Raw genomic sequence first — 14391 nt, 5'->3', positions numbered from 1 at the left:
CCAATAATTTAAGAAAATTAAGCAGTAGTAGCTCTTTTCTATATTTCCAAGCATTCAAATCTCTTCAGAAATTCAAAACTTAAGTCAAGTCAATACATTTGTTCATATAGTGTGAAATACTATTATTTCTAATGAAAGAATTTAATTAGAAAATTCTTTCTGAACTTACTGACAGTAAGGCATCAAAATATAATATCCTGTCTTTGTTTGTTTTATTGTATTGCTAAAATTTGTTTAATATTATTTATCTTTATTCAGATTCACGAAAACAACTTTTTGTTTGCATTACCACTACACACAATGAGCAGTAACTTAATGATACTTACATTTAAAACATCAGTTCCTTTAATCCTTACTATTTCTTGCTCTTTTAGTTCATATAATAGTTAATCAACTTATTTAAAAAAGAAAGATCTGAGTATTGGGTATAGAAAAAGGCATGAGCGCATACATAGGTAAACATTTTCTATTATCAATACTCTAACTAAAGATGATAAATGTTAGTAGATCTATTATATTTAGACTAACCAAACTAATTCAAGTTGATCAACAGAAGAAAATAAGTCCATGCAAGTTTTTATGTGAGTAATTTGCCTTAAAATGTTCTGAGATTCGGGCACATACAGAACTCTGAAAGTTGGCAGAATTATAGCTATACCCCCTCCAATTATGACACAATTGTTCTCAGATTACTATCATGAAATTAACTGTGAAGAGTCATGGTGAAAATGTGCAATACAAATACACAGCTGATGAGCTCGAAAGTATTTTAAATTTATTCACTAAATCTAAAACATCACTTCTTTGGTTGTATATTACACAATATAAATAAATAGTGGTCAGAGTGAAAGAAATGAGAAGACAATAGAAAAAGGAAGAATCTTTTCAAAAATACTGTGAGGTAAAGCATCTATGTATAAAACTAACCTTGGAGTATCAATCATCTTCAGTTTGGCTTTTTTTCAGATTCCATTAATTTGAATGAACATCAGTCAGCTGAACAGAGAAAGCATTTACAATGGAGGGAGATGCTTTTTCAAAATCAGGATATAAACCCTCTTTTGACAATTTGAAGTGTGATTTTCTCAGAGATAATCCATTTCAAACCAACAGTGACTACTCATTTTAATTAGTTGCAGGCAGTTTTGCAAATTAAATTCCCACCTTGAAAGTCAAAATTCCAAAAGGAGAATGCTTTCATTTTGTTAATTGCTAAATGAGTTTTCCGGACAAGGTAGAATGAAGAAGGTGGGGAGGGATGCTAGACAGCAGGCGGATCTTAAATGGCACACACCTGTGGTTATGAAGCGGCCTCTTAGTAGGGCTAGAATGTTAGTGCTGGATGTACAAGCACTCAGAAAATTATTCGTCTTCCAAGTAAACCATGCTAGAAGATTCATTTCAAAGTAAAGCCAATCTTTTTTCTCTTTTCAGTCATGTGCCTTCGTGATTCTGTCTTGAATTGGACATATGTGAAGTTATTTGAATTAAAAGTATGATCTAATACCCTGATACGAGATGTGATGCTATGAAGTATAGCATGCTAATCCCTTTTGTGATATTCACTCCCTTAGTGGCCTAAGGCAAAAATCTTTGTCTAGGTTTCAAAGACATATGAAAGTGCATGTAAACGTACAAATCACACGCACCCTCACAAGCCCCTCTATTTCAATCAAAGGGAAAGACTTGCTTGAGATTCAGTTCACGTTTGAAAGAAAACTTAGGACTGGTTTCTCTATGCAAGTAGAATTCTTGAAGGCTTCTTCCTACCTGAGAGCCTGCGATCCTTAGAAGTGGCTTTAGGCAATTCGGGGAAGGATTTTCAAGGAGAGACTGACCCCTGGAGGCAGACAGAGCTCCCATTTGGCTAGATCTTGCTTTTGTAATTCTTGGAGCTATTTAAAGGACTGACAGGAAGAGATGACATTCATGGCAAATTCCAGTAGGTGTCTTGTCTTACCTTTTCAAGTCCTCCTTGACACACTCTAACTTAGTTATAGAAGAGCTAATAGGATCATAAATGGTGGAATATAAAGATTTTTAAATCATACACTACTGAACCCCAAACTCCATGAAGATAGAAAGTTATTTTATTCAGAATTATATCCTCAACTCTCAGCAAATAGCTGACACATACTTAGAACTAACTAAAAGTGTGTGGGAAGATTAAATGAACAAATGAATAAATATAGCCTAAGTCTTTTATTTTACAAAGATTAAGGAAATTGCACAAGGTCCCATACTTAGTAGAAGACAGGAATGCTGATTAAACATTCGTTAAAACAATGTGGGCAGAACAAAAAAGATTTAAAACATTCCCCCTAAGATAAGAGTCAGAAGGAGCCTGTGGAACAGATAACAGCGATAGTTATTTTATGTCAGCCCCCAAACACTGATCCCTGTACGTCCATCTTTGGAATGACATTGATAATTCCCTTCAAAAGGAATCCAGAAAATTCACTGACTTCCTGTGAACAAAGAAAGGAAAGGGGGCTGAGAGAATTGCTTGCTCTGTGTGACTCATTAGCTTTAGGCCAAAACACAGTCAAGATGAGAAAGCTTTAGTTTCTTCAAGGTAACTCCCTTCCCAACTGATGATGCAAATTAATCTGATTTAAGACAAAGAGCATTATTAACTGACATTATTCTTGGTAAGGTCTGGTTTAGACATTTGATAGGTTACTGAAATGTTAATGCTTATAAATGAATCATGTAAAGGAGACTGGTATGGGAAGAAATATGAAGCCATGATAGTTTTGACTATTAGACACTTGTCAAAGCACTGGCAAAGCAAAGGCAGGAATTTTTTCCTAATAATTCTACAAATTTCCAAAAGAAGGTAGATTAGAAAAATCCAGTACTTGTTGAAATTGCTCACCTTCTTGTATATTTTAAATATAACACTCCTATTAATTATACTGTGATTAGAGTTTTGTATTTTCCTTTGCTGTTAAGTTCTCTCATGGGCTTTTGACCACCTAGTGCCCAAGTGTGTGGTATATAGCTTCAGGACAAACAAACAAATGAAAACAAAAAAAGATATTGACTCAATTGGAAGATAGACTTTACAAACTCCATTATTTTATTAGAATCAATCATGCTTTTCTCTCCATTTAAATTGTGCTCCCAGGAGCAATCTTTAAATTCAGAAAAACACAGCTGCAAATATAAGCTATCTTCTCCTCTTTCTTGCCCCACAAGTATGTACATCTTTTTATAATACTTCTGGCTACAAATATAAGCTATCTTATCCTCTTTCTTGCCCCACAAGTATGTACATCTTTTTATAATACTACTGAATTCTTGCTTCAAACACTTCAGTTCTTCTCAAATTTCCTCAACTCTTTGTTTCTCTGCCTCACAATCTAGAATTAGTCTACATCAGTGGCCACATTTGCTTCTTCTCTTTTTAAAATAAAAGCTTATTTTCTGACTGCAAATGTAATTTTGTACTCCATGCATAAAACAAAGACAATTTCATAGAAAAAAAACAATTTATAATCATACTGCCAAATATAACCACCACTAACATTTTGGTTATTTCTTATTGAGTTGAACAATTGAGTCTATATCATGTATTTATTTTCACAGGCTTCTTGCTGTACTAAATAATGCAATATTCTAATGTCATTAAAATTTTATTTAAAGGTTTTCTTGCTTTTTGTTTGTTTTCAACATGCTTGCTTTCCCAACTTTTTAAGTCTTTAGCACTTTGAGAAATATACTTTAAATTTTTAGAAATTCTACTAGTCATATTTTAGTTTTATTTTTAAAGTTATTTTTAATTGGAGGACAATTGCTTTAGAATATTATGTTGGCTTCTGCCATACAATAACATGAATCAGCCACAAGAGCACATATGTCCCCTCTCTCCTAAACCTCCTTGCCACCACCTACCCCATCCCACCTGTCAATAGATAAGTGGGTAAGGAAGCTGTGGTGCATATATACAATGGAATATTACTCAGCCATAAAAAGAAACACATTTGAGTCAGTTCTAGTGAGGTGGATAAACCTACAGCCTGTTATACAGAGTGAAGTAAGTCAGAAAGATAAAAACAAATTTTGCATAATATATTAACACATATATGGAATCTGGGAAAACGGTACCGATGAACCAATTTGCAGGGCAGGAACAGAAACATAGCCGAAGAGAGCAGACTTTGGACACAGTGGGGGAAGGAGAGTGTAGGACAAATTAAGAGAGTGAAACTGACCACTACATGCTGCCAGGTGTAAAATAGCTAGTGGGAAGCTGCTGTATGGGCACGTGGGGCTAAACCCAGTGCTCTCTGATATTTTATGCTTAAAGAACATTTTAAACATATTTATCTATTTATCAAAATCAAGAAGGGATATACTTTGAGACAAGACAAGCTTATCTTTACTCCTTTCATATCTTGTCATCATCTTTCTTCACTTTCTAGGTTTTGGGAGGAATTAGGAACAAGAACATTATTTTGTCTGTCTCTGTTAATTGCTCAGTCATGTGTGACTCTTTGAGACCCCATGGACTGTAGCCCCACCAGGTTCCTCTGTCCATGGAATTCTCCAGGCAAGAATACTGGAGTGGGTTGCCATTTCCTTCTCCAGGGGATTTTTCTGACCCAGGGATTGAACCCAGGTCTCCTGCATTTCAGGCATATTCTTTAACATCTGAACTATCAGGGAAGCCCAAGAATATCATTACTAACATTTTATTTTACCATTATCCATTCTGTTTTTAGGCATACATTCTAAAATTTTGAACACTTTTAAGAACACATTTCTAATGAATATTTTGACAATCCCATTTGACTAATTTAATGTAAGCATCATAACTCTTACTATAACATTTGCCACCCTCTCCCTTGATTCCTTAATTTTGTTTTAACTCATTAATGACAATGTGCATTGAAGCTTTTCTCTTGTCTCATTTCTGGTAAGTTTGGGATTGAGATTTATTAATTTTGAATTTTTACCTATTTGATCTATAGAGCTTAATTGTAACAAAAGAAAATTAACTTAAATTATATGTTAAGTCTCTCTTGTTCCAGGTACTTTGTTTTTCTTCATCATTCTTCTCTTAAAAATAAAAGAATTAGTTATCTTATTCCAGTAAAAACACTTAAGATCTACCTTCTTAACAAATTAAGTGTACATTCCACTGTTGTTGACTTAGTTACAATGGCTATAGCAGATCTCTAGAGCTTATTGATCATAATTAACTGAAAATTTCTGCCCTCTGATTAATAACTCCCCATTTTCCTGTCCCCTCAGCCTATGGCAATCATCATTCCACTATTTGATTCTATGAATTTGGTGGTGTTAATTTTTCCCCCAAGAGCAAATCCCATACAATCACAGAAATCAATTCCCAGTTACTTATTTTTGAGGTCTTTACTCTTAAGGGGAACATATAACTCAGTAGTATTGAACTTAAAGTCTCAACCCATAGAAATCTTGGTTTACCTACACTAGAGATGTCATCTTTCTCTCCTCATACCTGTCATACTCTTACTTCAACTTTTCCTTCCATGATCTATTTTTCAGTAGCTCAGTATTAAAAAAAAAATAAGTATTAGAAAAATCTAATGTCAAAGATTGAAAGAAGGTCAGCCAAAAATTGGAAAAGCAGAAATCCTATTCTTTAATGCTTCCCATATTATTTTCATAATTCTGTTAAATTTTTAGTTTTCATGTAATTCTACTTAGTTACAGTAAACTTTTTTTAAATAACATCAGGTTGATCTTAGTCTTCCAGCTTTTTCTTTAACTTTTTCTTTCCACATCAAAGAACCATAGATCTTTCTATATTGAGAATGACAAATAATTTTATAAAATATTCCTTCTCTGTGTCATTTTGTTTTTTGAGAACTATTCCTCCTCTTAGTCTTCCAAATGGTCCTGGCTTGTTTTTATCTTATTTTTATAAAGGTGTATTATTTCTTTTTTACTTATTCTAAAACTAGGAGGAATGAGTTTGATCCTCAGAAAATGTTAAATCCAAATGCAGTAAGAATCACTCCATATATGGAGTCTTAACCAGATTCAGTCTCTGTGTGTGATTTACATTTTTAGACCTAAAGCTGAAGGCTAAGCAAGAACATACAACTGCTGTTCCAAATCTGACCTTGGTAAGCATATATCTTGTGAAGTTATGATTTCCTGAAATGAGTTTCTCCTATTCTGATGAAACTCAGGTTGACAATAAACCCCCAGTATTCCATCTTACCTTCTGCCTAGCGAACATTTGCTCACAGAGAACAAACTAATGGGGGATTTGTGGGGTTGAAGAAAAAGGGAAGAGAGAAAGAGGTACCAGGCAGGAGAAAATGCTCCTAGAGTTTTCAGGTTAATTTAGAGCCCATTTATCAGAAAGAGGAAATGGTGGATGAGAATTATTTCCATTCACTTTGACACAACGAAGATTTTTTTTATTCTGTAGTGCATGATGATTGGTATTTTCAGTTCTGTTTTTATCAGCTTTACTGCTAGTGGAAACTCTTTCCAGGTTCTGGCAATAGAATCATACTCTGTGCTAATTTTCAGTGTCATTTAGACTTCACTAATTTGGGTGCTTCTTAAGCATTACATTGGGAATTGGAAAAGATTGCATCAGGGGCTACTACCATCACAAATTAGAATCTACTCTGTAATTAATTTTTATTAGGTATATCTTCAATCGATGGATAAGTGTGTTTACTGTTGAATTGTGGCAATGGAAACAATCTCAGTTCAATTTAATTCAATTCTGTTTATGTGGTAATTATTGAATTTATATCATTGGAGATAAAATCCCAAATTGACATAAGTGAAAAAGAAAGTATATTCCCTCATATATCAGAAGAGCTCATGAATAGAACTGTTTTCATGTATGGATAGTCCATGAGTTCAAATATGTTCAGTTCTCCAGCTTTTTCCATTTCCCAATCTCTCAGATCTATTTTCTAGTGCTGATTTCATGTCAAGAAAATTTTTCTAATCAAGCAGCATCCAGAAATTTTAAACTTAAGTTCTTCTAGTACATCCTGGGTGGCTCAGATGGTAAAGAATCTGACAGAAAGGAGGAGGTTCTAAGGTAAAATCTGAGAGAAATAAGGAGGTTCTGGGGTAAAAATTGACTGAAAGAAGGTTATTTTGAAAAGGGAACTAATAATAATTACACAATATTCATCAACTGCTTATTCTGTGTCAAATACTATATTGTCTTTTATTGACTTTTCACAACAATACTATGAAGCATGTTACTTTTTCCATTTTTATAGATAAGGAAACTGAGGCAAGAAAAGGGAAGTAGTTTCCCATACAGTTAATAAATGACTGCACTGTTTAATACTGAACAATCACTTCTTTCTATTTTGTCACTAAAAAAAGCTGACATATAAGATTATCTTTCAACGTTTTCCTGGTGGCTTCCCTGGTGCCTCAGCACCAATGAGTCAGACATGACTAAGCAACTTTGCTGGTTCACTGGTTTCAACATTTTACAACTTGAAGTGAAAGTGTTAGTCACTCAGTCGTGTCCGACTCTTTGTGATGCCATGGACTGTAGCCCACCAGGCTCCTCTGTCCATGGAATTCTCCAGGCAAGAAGACTGGAGTGGGTTGACATTTCTTTCTCCAAGAGATCTTCCAAACCCAGGGATTGAACCCAGGTCTCCCGCATTGCAGGTGAGTTCTTTACCATCTGAGCCACTAGGGAAACCCTTTTACAACTTGGGAAACACTCTATTTATCTGAATTGGTTTTGGTATTGAACAACACTCTAGATCACTGGTCGAAGTACATTAACTTGATGTCCACTGCTAAATACGCATACTTCAATTTTATTTTTATTTTGAATAATTATTTTACATGTTCTAGAAGTTGTTCTCAATAATTTACTTATTTTAATATTTTCAATTAAAAATTAAAATATATTTGTCATTGTTTAGTCACTAAGTCGTGTCTGACTCTTTTGCAACCCCATGGACTATAGCCCGCCAAGCTCTCTGTCCATGGGATTTTTCAGGCAAGAATACTGGAGTGGGTTGCCATTTCCTTCTCCAGGGGATCTTCCCGACCCTGGGACTGAACCTGAGTCTCCTGCATTTGCAGGTCGACTCTATCACTGAGCCATGAGGGAAGGCCTTTAAAAAGCATACAATGGTAGAAAAATAATAAAAAGGAGCCCATTTTAAACCATCACATAGCTTTTAACAATATCACATCAAATGTGTTCATAGAATCTCTATTTTTCTTACTACTTCTAATTTTTTTTAAATTGGATATTCTTTTGCTCTTACATTAGCAACAATAAATAAAAATGTGTCTAATTTTCTCCCATGTATTATATTTGAAGACTTCCTTATAGAAAGTACATTAAATGTGATGTTTATTTTACTTATTGGTGAAAACAAGCTATTAATTTTAAAAATATCCATATATTTTGATAGTTTCACTAGGATAAAGCATCCTGGAATTTTTCCTTTGATTTTTCAACTGTAGTGATCCAAACTATTATAGTATTTGGGTAATTCTGACAGTTTTGTCCTTTTAGAAGTGATAACTGTGTCATGAACAAAATATTTGGACAAATGCCAAATGGCATTACCCAGAAAATGATAATCAATAAGAGCTTATTTAATAAAGCATTTGTCCAGAGAGTAGAACCCTATATGAACCAACAGTCAAGAATTCTGCATGACCTCACTTTGTGCTGTGACTTGTTTTGTGAATTGGAAAAATCAGTTAACCTCTTGGTGCTTCAGATCAATCATCTATGAATTGAGAAGAGTAACATTTGCCACCTAACTCACCAGTATTTTATGAAGGTTAATGAGCTTCAGAGTTTATAAAATGACTTTTCTTCTTGGATTGAAAGTCTCTTGAAGAGTATTAAATAGCACTGCTATATTTTTCTTAATACATAAATATTATTTGTTACAGTATAATAAATAAATTATCCTTTGAAAGACCCATGAAGTTACAAAATATGTGATAAGATACTTCCTACAGGTTTACCCCACATTAACCATGTTATCTGAGGGGTAAGAAAAGTTTCTGGCCCAATAACACATGCAAGTTAGAGTTCTTCCAACTTCAATTTAAACTATCTCAATTCTAATCAACTTGTTAATCTCTGTTATCTATTGGTACATCTTTATGAGTAGAATATTAAAAAGAAAAAAAAATTTTCTCCACTGAACAAATGTGACTGCTCTTTATTCCCACGTTGAATGAATAATTAAGTTTTGACAGAAATTCACAAAAGTAAGGTGATTTGGTGAAAGGGAAAATGTGTCCTGTCACTTTGCATTTTCTGAAAGAGTTTTGCCAAAGCTTTTCATGAGATAACAAACATTTTTAATAGCACAAATTTGATAGGATCCTGAATTTTAGGTGTAATGCTATAAATCCTATGTTTTATGGATTTAAAAATTTTGTATTATTTTATATATTATTTTCAAATTTGAATGAGGGAAAATTATGTAATTTTCATTCTGTTAAAAAATTTTTTTTAATTTTAGAAAGAGAGGTATCAACATATAAGCTATTTAAGCAACATTTCTTAAATGATAGTTCATCTTTTTACTTGGAGTACTAAATAACTCTTATTATATTTTCCATTAGGACAATGTGGGTGTTCTCAGTTGCTTCAGTTGTGATTCTTTGAGACCCTGTGGACTGTAGCCTGCCAGGCTCCTCTGTCCATAGACCTCTCCAGGCAAGAATCCCAGAGTGGTTTGCCATGCCCTCCTCCAGGGAATCTTCCTGACCCAGGGATCGAACCTGCACCTCCTGTGTCTCTTTCATTGCAAGTAGATTCTTTACCCCCTGAGCCTCCTGAGAAGCCCATTAGTACAGTATGTATGTGTAAAAACACATCTCACATATTTCCCCTACTTTATTTTAGAGGCATAATAAAAGGAAAACTAATAGAGAAAATACAAAATACATACTTTTTGCTCTTTCATTTTTCTCCCAATAGGAGAAAGAGCCTATGTAAAAAGAAAAGTATGCTCTTGGTTTTTCCAGACCATGGAAATCAGAGAAATTATCTGATTGTATTTTCAGTTTAAAATAAATACAAGTTTTAGAGCACATTGTCTTAAAAGTTAACAGAAAAATATACAAACTAATTTTAGAAGTATTGGGGCATCACCCACCCAAGGACAGTCACTGATAGGTAATTCATTTCTTTGGGCTCCCAACGTACATAACTATATATAGATGAAACAGAGATTTTGAAGAACATTCACCCACTATAGACGGTATGTTCTTATTTGCTCCTTCCTAAACTGTGGAAAATTCTGAAAGAGATGGGAATACCAGACCGCCTGACCTGCCTCTTGAGAAACCTGTATACAGGTCAGGAAGCAACAGTTAGAACTGGACTTGGAACAGACTGGTTCCAAATAGGAAAAGGAGTACGTCAAGGCTGTATATTGTCATCCTGCTTATTTAACTTAATGCACAGTACATCATGAGAAACACTAGGCTGGAAGAAGCATAAGCTGAAATCAAGATTGCTGAGAGAAATATCAATAACCTCAGATATGCAGATGACATCACCCTTATGGCAGAAAGTGAAGAGGAACTTTCTAAAAAGCCTCTTGATGAAAGTGAAAGAGGAGAGTGAAAAAATTGGCTTAAAGCTCAACATTCAGAAAACAAAGATCATGGCATCCGGTCCCATCACTTCATGGGAAATAGATGGGGAAACAGTGGCAGATTTTATTTTTTAGGGGCTCCAAAATCACTGCAGATGGTGACTGCAGCCATGAAATTAAAAGACGCTTACTCCTTGGAAGAAAAGTTATGACCAACCTAGATAGCATATTCAAAAGCAGAGATATTACTTTGCCAACAAAGGTCCATCTAGTCAAGGCTATGGTTTTTCCAGTGGTCATGTATGGATGTGAGAGTTGGACTATGAAGAAAGCTGAGCGCTGAAGAATTGATGCTTTTGAACTATGGAGTTGGAGAAGACTCTTGAGAGTCCCTTGGACTGCAAGGATATCCAACCAGTCCATTCTAAAGAAGATCAGTCCTGGGTGTTCACTGGAAGGACTGATGTTGAAGCTGAAACTCCAATACTTTGGCCACCTGATGCAAAGAGTTGACTCATTGGAAAAGACTCTGATGCTGGGAGGGACTGAGGGCAGGAGGAGAAGGGGATGACAGAGGATGAGATGGCTGGATGGCAACACTGACTCGATGGACATGAGTTTGAGTGAACTCTGGGATTTGGTGATGGATAGGGAGGCCTCGCGTGCTCTGATTCATGGGGTCACAAAGAGTCGGACACAACTGAGCAACTGAACTGAACTGAAAGATACAGTCAATCTTCCCAGGTAGCAGCCAACCTTCAGCCCAAGTCCTTGTGGACACATCTAGACTGCACTTAACCTGAATAGCCAGCTATGTTTTCTTGCTCCTGCAGGAAAAGATGTAAGAAGTCTGTCTCTTAAAACACTCCAGGTAGAGTCTCAGCCTTGGCACTGCCACCCAGAGACTGCTGAGTCCCATCTGTCTGCCATACCTACTCCAGACACAGAACACAGATAAAAATATACTGGTGCAGAAGGCCAAACTAGCTGAGCAGGCTGAGCGAGATGATGATATGGCAGCCTGTATGAAGTCTGTAATTGAGCAAGGAGCTGAATTATCCATTGAGGAGAGGAGTCTTCTCTCAGTTGTTTATAAAAAGGTTGTAGGAGCCTGTAGGTCATTTGGAGGCTTGTCTCAAGTATTGATGAAAAGATAAAGGTGCTGAGAAGAAACAGCAGATGGTTCAAGAATACAGAGAGAAAATGGAGACGAGGCTGAGAGATACCTGCAAAGATATACTGTTTCTTTTGAGAAAGTTCTTGATCCCCAGTGCTTTACAAGCAGAGAGCAATGTCTTCTATTTGAAAATAAAAGGAGACTACTACCGTTCCTTGGCTAAGGTTGTTGCTGGTGATAATAAGAGAGGGATTGTGGATCAGTCATGGCAAGCATACCAAGAGCTTTTGAAATCAGCAAAAAGTAAACACAACCAACACATCCTATCAGATTGGATCTCTCCCTTAACTTCTGTGTTCTATTATGAGATTCTGAAGTCCCCTGAGAAAATTGGCTCTCGTGCAAAAACAGCATTTGATGGAGCCATTACTGAACTTGATATATTAAGCTAAGGGTCACACAAAGACAGCACGTTACTAATACAGTTATTGAGAGACAACTTGACCTTGTGGACATTGGATATCTAAAGAGATGAAGCTGAACCAGATGAAGAAGAAAATTGCCCAGCCTTCCAACTTTTGTCTGCCTCATTGTAAAATTGCACCATAGACCATTTGTCATCTATGCTATCTACTGATAATTATCTATGATTTCTCACAGGTTAATGTTACTTCTGTTTGATTTTCTATATGTTCCATGTGTTTTTTATGTTTAATATTGGAGGACTAGAGCCAGTTAATGGTTCCCTAGTAGCTCAGCTGGTAAAGAATCTGCCTGCAATGCAGGAGACCCCAGTTCAATTCCTGGGTCAGGAAGATGCCCTGGAAAGGGACAGGCTACCCACTCCAGTATTCATGGGCTTCCTTGGTAGCTCAGATGGGAAAGAATCCACCTGCAATGCAGGAGACCTGGGTTTGAATCCTGGGTTAGGAAGTTCCCCTGGAGGAGGGCATGGCAACCCACTCCATTATTCTTGCCTAGAGAATCCCCATGGACAGAGTAGCCTGGAAGGCTCAGTGAGGTCACAAAGAGTTGGACATGACTGAGTGACTAAGCCCAGCACAGAGCCAGTTAACATATCAGGAGTTAACTGTTTTCATCTTGAGGTGGCCAATATGGGGACATGGAAATTTTATACAAGTTATACAAGTTTCTATACAAGTTATACAAGTCTTATACAAGTTTCTGAGTAGTCATGTATGGGTGTGAGAGTTGGACCATAAAGAAGGCTGGGCGCTGAAGAACTGATGCTTTTGAACTGTGGTGTTTGAGAAGGCTCTTTAAGACTCTCCTTGAAGTCCTTTGGACTGCAAGGAGCTCAAAATAGTCTATCCTAAAGGAAATCAACCCTGACTATTCATTGGAAACACTGATGCTGAAGCAGAAGCTCCAATACTTAGGCCACCTGAAGTGAAAAACCAACTCATTAGAAAAGACCCTGATGCTGGGAAAGATTGAAGGCAGGAGGAGAAGGGGATGACAGAGGATTAGATGGTTAGATGGCATCACCGACTCAATGGACATGAGTCTGAGCAAGGTTCAGGAGATGGTGAAGGACAGGGAAGCCTGGCTTTCTGCAGTCCATGTGGTCGCAGAGTCGGACCCAACTGAGTGACTAAACGAGAAATAAAAGTTTGGCATAATACTTTTGGTACATTGTGGCTTCACAAGGGCTAGTATTAAAACTGCTTCCATGTCTAAGCAAAGAAAGCTGCCTACACATTGGTTTGTCCTGGTGGGGGATAAAAGAGATAGTTGGCTCCAGTCACAGATGTAGTTGTGGGTACTTTAAGATTCGAAGCCCTTATGTGGCTGTAGTAGAAATAGATGTCCCATGGATATTACACGTTAAACCAGGTGTTATCTGTGGAATACCCATTCTCAATGTTCACACTGTTAACAACAGTTACAGAAGTGTTCGTTTAGCTGGGACCCAGTTTTCCCTGGATAAGGGCAGAAATAATTCACATCCCATTATTTGTAGTTACCTGCTGTTTGTTTTCATTATTTTTGCTATACTCATTTTATTTATATTTAGATGTTTTAGGCAACCTAAGAACAAATGTACAAGTAAAGATGCAGTAAAAATGAATTGTCTGATATCCATTGCTTCATGTATATCAATCACAGCAGTAAAACACAAAAACGTGTGTTTAACTTTTCAGTTTAGTTTTATTATTATTATTATTATTGCCTAACTTGTCTGTGGTATAAAACTAGTTAACATGGAAATAACTTGAGATGATGGCTAGCTTTGTTTAATGTCTTAAGAGATTGTCAAGAATAATCCAAGCATAATTGTTAAAAACATGTGTATTGTTTGTGTAAATGGAATAAAAGTTTTATTCCATAGACTTTTCAGCTACTTTCTCTACAGCTTTTCATGTAAATTAGTCTTTTGGTTCTAAAACTTCTCTAAAGAAAATTGTACATTTTTGGAAATTTACTCCTTATTCCCTCTTGGCAGCTAAGGGGCTTTTACCAAGTTTGAATATGAAGTTTATTATAACAACAAAATAGTACTAAGATAAATACTACTGTTGCTAACCAGATCTCATATCAATCCCTTCCCCTGAAATAAAATGTTTTTCTTTTCAGAAGCAAGGAGATTGTTTGAAAAAAATAATACATTACATTAAAAATTTTTTGATGTATGGCATTTTCTAATTTAGGAAGCCACAGTGTTCTTGATCTATCATC

At 35.9% G+C, this 14391-nt stretch overlaps 1 pseudogene; it reads left to right on the top strand.

The window, feature by feature from the left end:
* Positions 1-4112: 4112 nt before the first annotated feature.
* On the top strand, positions 4113-12218 carry LOC120862276 (annotated as a pseudogene).
* The last annotated feature ends 2173 nt before the right edge of the window (positions 12219-14391 follow it).

Source organism: Oryx dammah, unplaced genomic scaffold (genome assembly GCF_014754425.2).
Source record: "Oryx dammah isolate SB20612 unplaced genomic scaffold, SCBI_Odam_1.1 HiC_scaffold_3, whole genome shotgun sequence".
NCBI lineage: Eukaryota > Metazoa > Chordata > Mammalia > Artiodactyla > Bovidae > Oryx > Oryx dammah.
This window is presented reverse-complemented; position numbering and strand designations above follow the sequence as displayed.